This window comes from Ochotona princeps, chromosome 11 (genome assembly GCF_030435755.1).
Source record: "Ochotona princeps isolate mOchPri1 chromosome 11, mOchPri1.hap1, whole genome shotgun sequence".
Classification (NCBI taxonomy): Eukaryota; Metazoa; Chordata; class Mammalia; order Lagomorpha; family Ochotonidae; genus Ochotona; species Ochotona princeps.
Genome location: NC_080842.1, coordinates 31973179 through 31981517, shown reverse-complemented (window position 1 = coordinate 31981517; position 8339 = coordinate 31973179).

Here is an 8339-nt window from a genome sequence, read left to right as displayed (position 1 = left end):
TTCTTTTCTTCCTTTTGTTAATTAAGCTTTGTGTCTTTTCATTTAATGGGATGTACAGTAAGTGTATAATGGAGACTATCATACCCAATAGCTTGTTATTTAGCTTCATGGTGTTGTAAATTTCTATTTTTCTTCCTCTTGTTGATTTTTGTATTATGGCTTTTCATTTAAGGGCATGTATAGTAACTGTGTAATGGAGATTATTATATCCAGATGTGAGGATACAATGCAGCATGCCTCACTACTTCTAGATCAAAGATGGACTTACAATGAAGCTATTAACTATATCTTGACAATAGGATGCTGAACTCTTTGCCACTGTCCATCCCCACAATTATGGACATATGATTATGAAGAACTATACATAGTAATAATATAGGAGAACTTAATGGGGAGGAGGAGGGAACTTGGGGAGGGAGTGAAGAAATACCAAGGCCTATGGAACTGTATCATAAAATGATAATAATAATAGAAATGTTTAAAATAACATAATGTACATTGATTCCTTTCTTTATAAAGTGGGATCAGGAAAAACAGAAAAAAATATTTTTGTTCTTAATTTTTTTTTCATGTGGGCTAAAACATCATTGAAGTAATTTTGTTATATATAATCTGAAATAAAATAGTGCTGATTGACTGTAAGTTAGATAAAGAGAACTTCAACTAAAGGGTGATATTTTCCATCCTAAGTCTGTTTCTGTCTAAACAGAGAGAACATCAGTGAGTGTGGATGCAGAGGAATTTATCACTGAAAATTACTGCAGGAAAAACTCAGTTTTTGCTCTGGCCTATGGAATCCTTCCATTGTCAAGAGCAACTAAGAATTTGTTTTAGAAGTATCTGAAGAATGAGAGTCTTAAAACAGTTTAATTAGAAATTGACATTTCTACCCACTATGATCCTTTATGTATCACATTATTCTGGAATATTTTCCTATAGGTAAAGAGAATTGTAAATCATGTTATGTTAAGTGGTGGTTGCTGATCTCTGCACCAAATTTGAATACATTATTGCAGTGACAAATAGCAGGATTGTTTGGAGTTCAAAATTCCTCACTAGTCACTCACCACAACTTGTAATAAGATGAATAAAGATAATGGGAAGCAGAGATCTATGACTGTTCTGTTGTACTATGTGTGGAATGGAATTAAGGTACATGAGCAACCCAGGAAGTCTGGGACCTGACTCATGATATGTTAGTCCACAAGAAAAAAGAAATGTTCAGAAATGGTGTTCTGTGATGGAAAGAATGGTTTTGTATTAAAACTGATTAACTCTTACCGTTATTTGATGCAAAACAACCAAGGAAGTAGTGTGCTGTGTCTGTGTCTCAGTGCGCATAGTGCAATGTGTAATGTACTGGAAACCATAGGGAGGTCTGCTTCCTTGACTTAAGTGCTATGATTATAGTATGAAAAGCTTATTCTTTGTCTAATTGAATCTGAATCAACAATGATTGCAAACATCTGTTTGCAGAAAACTAAATTCAGAATCTATTCCTTGTGCTTCAATAATGAGCTAAATGTTAAAACATCTTTCTCTGAGATTTATGCAAATCTTTTCCTCACTTAGAGCTCCCATTGCCATTCATAACTTTTGATTATAGAAGCTACATCTTAACTACTGCTTTTACCTTTTCTATTCCTATAAAGATAAGAGTAGAAAGGAGCAAGCAAAGCTACAACGTAAGCTCAAGAAACTAATAATTTGATAAGGAGCAGTGCAGATAAGGCCCAGAGAGTAGTCCGGATAAAGCCAATTGTGGTCTGATTGTGAGAATCCTAAGAAGTGTTTATGGAAATGTCCTTGAAAAAGAGGCAGAAGGTTTTGAGCTGGAGAGTAACTGGATTAGAGGTGTGCTTTGGGCAGATGATGGTGACAAAAGACTTCCGGGTTAATTAAGAGAGACATTGGGGTCTGGAGAGCAGTTACAAAAAGTTAAAATACATCAACTCATGTAATAGAACTTAATTTTTGGAGAATGAAAGTGGAGCAGAGAAAAAAATAATGGAAAAAGATCTCAGGCTAGAAAGAGCTGATGCTCTGAGTCAATCTCATCAACTTTGAAGGCAGCATGTTCACTTTCGCAAAACTGAAAATATCTGATTGTGAAATTAGAGTACTTTCTCACCAGTAAGGTACAGCAAGAAGAAGCAACAAAAGATAAATTTCATCCTAAGAGTTTAGTGACCGTCAGATAAATACAAGAACATTTATTTAAGAAAATTGTTCAGTGCTCAGAACATGGTCTGCCAGGAAAGCACACACCCTCCCTCCAGGGGAGGAAGAATGGAACAGGCTGTTAATCACCTAACATTTCATAAGCTTTATTATTTTTTTTTTGCAACAAAAAATCAGCATCGATGATAATTTATCTAAAATGAAGCGAAGACTATGGAATTTGTTTGAAAAGACCTTTGCCAAAGGCTGGATGTGGGTGCCCAGGTGGTTGTCTTGTGGGCAGAAACAAGGGTCACAGAGTTCTGGAAAGATCTGCAAAACTCTTAAGCCAGATAGTTAATGCACATATCCTAAAAGTGTTGGCGAGAAAGGAGAAGAGTGCAAAATACTATGATGGTTCTTGATAATAAGAACATTACATTGAGTAGTAGTGATGTGGGCTTCGAAAGGAGCTACTGAGGGTCATGGTGCCTAAGATGCTTTCAGAAGTGTGTGCACAGCCCTGCACCACTAAAAACCATTCCTTCCGTGATGACTCAGCACCTGCTTTCCGTGATGTGCTCAAGTCATCTCCACAACACAGAAGACACTTTAACCAACTCAAGTATGCTGAATTCCACTGAAGATGCCATGGAAGCTTCCCTGAACTGTGCTCTGAACCCTAACTCCATCCCGTTTGTGTAATTAGAGTACTATCTTCTATCAGGGAGAGGATAAAGCATATGCTCACTTCTGAGTATATCTGCTTCCATGTTTGAACTTTGTTTATGTTCATTTTTGAAATTCGTCTCTCACACTCAGCTTCCCAAATGATCAGTGGATTTCCCTTGCAATTCATTCTAGGCCATAGATTTCTTTTTCTTAACATGCCTTCTTTTTCATTTTTAAAGGCTTATTTATTTGAAAAGAAGATTTACAGTGACAGAAGAGAGACAGAGATCTTCTATACCCTGGTTCACTCTCCAATTGGCCAAGACCGTTGAAACTGGGCTGATTGGGAGACAGGAGTCAGGAGCTCCTGGGCCTCCTACTTGATTGCATAGACCCCCACGGTTTTGCCATCCTCTGCTGCTTTCCCTGGCACATTAACAGACAGCTGGAATGAATGGGAACTATTAGGAACCTGAATCGATGCCTATGTGTGATGCTGTTGCTGCAGGCAGCAGTTTTATCCGCTATACCACAGTGCTGGTGCTGACAGCACGTTTCTTAGGGCAAGTGTATTTCACTGGCTTCTGCCTCAATTTCTCATTGCCTTTCTATGGTCACCTTTGAACCTTGTTAGACTGTTTATAAGTTTATGTATCTTTTTCTGTTTGGTATTTTCAATCAATCTTTTTCTGTTGCTGTTGCTATGTGCGTTAGACCTCTTCTTTTTTTTTCCCCCTAAATCAAATCCACAAGTCCTGTTTGGCTGCATCTACCTCTGTTCTATCAATTGCTTACTTAATTTTGGTTATTTCATTTTCATTTCTAGAACTCTATTTTTAATTCAAGTTTTTTGAAGATTCTCCCATACATTATCTATTTTTGAATATAATTAACAAGTTTAAAAAATGTGTATTTATTTGAAAGGCAGTTATGAAGAGAGGGAGGGGCAAACACACACACACACACACACACACACACACACGCACACGAGGAAGGGGGTAGAAGAATAAGTGATCTTCCGCTTACGGGTCCACTCCCTACATGATTGCAATATGTGCAGCTGGGCCAGCACAAAGTCAGGATCCTGGACCTCTATTTGGGTCTCCCATGTGGAGGACAGAGGCCCAAACACTTGGCCATCTTCTGGTTTTTTTTCCCATGAGCATAAGCAGGAAACTAGATTGAGAGTGACGCAGTTGGGAATTGAGGTTTTTTTCCAAATCCGATGCTGGCTCTGCAGGCAGCATTTTAACATATAATGGCACAACATCAACTCTGATCACAACTATTTTAAAGTATTTTTTTGATGAAGCTAATATCTATCCTCTAGGGACTGCCTTTTGATTTTTAGTTTGTTTCTGTCTTTTTGTAAGTTAACTTTTAAAGATTTATTTGTTTTTATTGGATATACAGAGAGAAGGAGAGACAGAAAGGAAGATCTTCCATCCGATGATTCACTCCCCAAGCGGCTGCAACAGCTGGTGCTGCGCCAATCCGAAGCCAGGAGCCAGGAGCTCCTTCGGGTCTCCCATGCGGGTGCAGGGTCCCAAGGATTTGGGCCGTCCTCCACTGCATTCCCAGTCCACAAGCAGGGAGCTGGATGGGAAGTGGGACTGCCGGGATCAGAACTTGCGGCCATATGGAATCCTGGGCATGCAAGGCGAGGGTCTTAACCACTATGCTATGGCGCCGGGCCCCTAAGTTAACTTTTAATTGAATGCTAGAAATCACGTATGAAAAGCTTGGAAGCTCTGACTCCTGAGTTTTCTGCAGAGAATGCTTCCATCAGTTTATTGAAGATGAATAGAATAGTGTATGAATTAAATTTATTAAATATGAAATTGATCTGAGCCTGGGTTTTATTCTTTAAAAGTTCTGGTCTCTGTTTTGTGTTACACTATTTGCATAATATAACTTCTGAAGAGCCTCGAATAAAAGCCTGGGTTTGTATCTATTACCTTTCAACCATAATGGGAATTGACTGTTTACCTTCTCCCGCATGTAAGACTAATAGCTCTGCTCAGCTTATCAATTGCGTTTAGTTTGCCTGGTTCCCAAACCAAGCTGATTATGGATTGTTGTCAGGTTTACAATGAAACTAGCTCAGATCTTTGGGCTTTTTTTTTTTTTTTGCTGTACTTCCTTCATATTTTGTATATTTTAGTTTTCCCCAGCTCTGTAACACTTTGATTTTTATTCTACTTCATATCATGCTTTGCTCTGTTTCTCAGCATCCATATATTTGAAAAATTCACCAATTTGCTGAAAGAAAATAGCAAACATGCCAGCTTCATTTATATGAGTTTCTCTTCTCAATCTCTTGCTCCTTCAGATTCTGTTTGCCTTTGTAATTCATCGATGCCATAAACCGCATTTTCTCTTTTTTATTTGGCACTCAGTCAAGCTTTTGTGGTTTTCCTTATTATTATTATTTTATTATTATTAATTTCTTTCCTTTGTCCTTCTTTGTGGAAGGAGATTATCAAGAGTCAGAAGCTACTTGGTAATTTTGTGTGAATGAGTATTCTATATTCCTTTTTTTTGTTTAAGATTTTAGCAACTTTTCTTTACTGCCTTTGTGTTCAGTGGCTATATCAGTTAGAATTTGCTATGCAACAAGCCATCTATATGCCATTGGATTAAAACAATCATTTATTTATCTCCTAGTTCTCTGAGTTAATGATTTGGGCCAAGCTCAGCTAGGCAGATCTGTTCCTCTGAGTCAGGCTTAGTTCATCTTTGATGGAGTTCATTTATGCATCTGTTGTTGGGTATTGGGTGGGCTGTGAGCTGGCTGGCAGAGGTGTTTTGCATGTCTGTTTGAAAGGAATGCTGATAATCCTTTCTGGGGTCTCTTAGCTACCAGCAAGCTGGCACTTTAGTTTATTCAGGAAGTGTCAAGATTCCGCACAAAATGCAGATCCATGCAAAGATTTCTTCAGAAACTGAATATCAAATGGGCAACTTTCCCCCACCCCTTTTTTGACAAAGGAAGCCACAAGGCCAGTCCATAATCAAGCGGTGGAGGAATAAATTGCACTTCTGATTGGGAGAAGCTGCAAACAGTTATAGCAATCTTTTTTTTTTTTTTTTTTGGTTGACAGTTTACCATACTTGCTAAAGTTTTTGTTTACTTTTATAACTTACTGATTTTTTTTTTCTTTTTCGGCTTCTCTACGTTGAAAATCTCACCTGCTTCACATATTCATGGCTTCATTATTTTGTTTTCCAGTTCTTGCCTTGCCGTTTTCATTCATGGGTTGACATTACTACATAGTCTGTTCAGTACGGTTTTGAAGAAAGGAGGATTTGGCCATTGAGCATCATGCCAGGCCCCAAAACCATCAGAATTTAATCATGAAGTTTCTCTGAAGACCAAAGCCAATCTAATCACTTCCCATAGGTGCACATCCAACATCATAATTGGATTATTTTACCTGCACAGTAACATTAATTTCTAACTTTGGGGCTTAAGTATTTTTATGAATTTGGGAAGCAGATCCTATAGCCGTGAGTAATGCATGGAAAGTTTCAGGAATAGGAAAAAATCCGCAAGTTTTACGTTTCAACTTGTTTTGAGTAACACGATGGAGTCTCATACTTTGTTGCCCAAGCTTGTTCAGTACATGAATCATCCATTTATCCAGCATATCTGCATTGTATACGTGCTATCCACCCATAAGTCATTTACTAATCACTTTGTTATCAAACTGTTAAAATATCATGGTGCTTATCCTTAAGGAACTCTTATTTTATGTAAAATGATTTATGTGAGAAAATTTTGCTGAAAAGTTTAATCAATCTCTGATCTCTTGAGCATCCAAATATTTATTGTTTCATTGTTCTTAAAATTTAAACTTCATTTATAAGAAGATACATTAAAAGGATACATATTACTCACATTAGGCTTGTCCTTGAACAATACAATTAGAGAAGCCAAGTGCTCCCCTAACACACTCACTTGATTTCGTTATTTTCTCAATCAGTTACATGGAGCTATCAAAAACACTATAAACTTACTTCAAGCAATTTACACAAGGCACATTTTAAAGGAAATAAGTTTTTTATGTATACTTTTTCAGCTCTGAAATTGCTGTAAAAGAAATTATCCACAAATAAGAAGTTTAAGCCATGGTTTTACATTACAATGATGTACTATGTAAGATAAATAATGCTACATTACACCTACTTCATTCACTGGCATTAGTCACTGCCAGAATACACAAACAAGCTTGTGTGTGATTACACTAGAGCTCTATCAGCTGTTCACTGACATTCATTTCTCAGTGTTGAATACCTTATATGAAACTCTGTCCTATCATTCATATTCAAATTATCCGTTAGAAATGAAAGCAACAGTTACCTATGGAGGACTAAAATCAGTAATGTAAGAAAAAATTCCAGTGAGTCTAGGAAATCCTTATCAGTGTCACATGGTTAACTTTTGCTGTAAGCTGGTTTGGCATTAGCAGGCAGAATGAGTCACTTATACAATATTTACTTTAGAAATTGATTGAAATCTTGTGCTTTCACTGTTATTAATTGAGACAGTGTTATTCATTTAATCATTATATCTTAAAATATCTGGCAGCTAAAAAGGCACAACATTGCAGCTAGTTTTTCCTCAGTATTGCTATGAATTTTAGCATATATTAAAAAACATTTACACTTGTGGCTAGGGCCAATTGCCTTACCTCCTCAATAGCTAAACATAAAGCACTAAATCATTAATGGAGATTAGAATGAAAACATTTTATTGAAAGGTAGGCACTTTTGAAACTGATACAAATGAAAAAAGCTGTGAATTTTTTAAAATGCATACCTTTAATACAAAATTATGACAGCATTAACATCTTTTTCAGCTATAACTGTTAAAATTATTATTCCTGAGATTTTGGGAGTTAATTAAATTCTTAGGTTAAGAGAAAAGAAACATTTCCTATCTCTTGGGAGGCAGAATGGCGAGAATGGTAGATCAATGGTCTCAGATATTTTCTATAATTATTCTGTACACCAGATGTTTCATTTGAGGTGTAGTCACACTGATATTCATTTCTCAAGTACTGGCTCCAAAATATGCAACACCTTTAAGGAAGTGAAAATTTTAGCTTCAAGGTGATATACAAGTAGAATTATTACAACTATACATTTACCGTTGTAGTTTCCTCTTTTAAAGTGTGAACATACAAACTGAGCTTTTTATACATGGTTTGATTTAAATAGCAATTCAACAACTTCCTTTAAGCTAATACTGTTAAAAACAGTATTTATGATCCACAGATTGAAAATACGTATTCTGAAAGACAAAATATTACTTTGATAGCCTTTGTTTTAATCATTATTTAGACTGCAAAGATCATATGTCTTCACATTCTAGTTTTGGTTTATATAACTTTTTTTGTTACAATAGTTTGCATCAAATGCAAGAAGAAAAGCCTCCAGAAAACTTAACATGATATTTCTGAAAGAAGACATCCAAGTAACATTTCAGTAAAAAAAGTAAAATT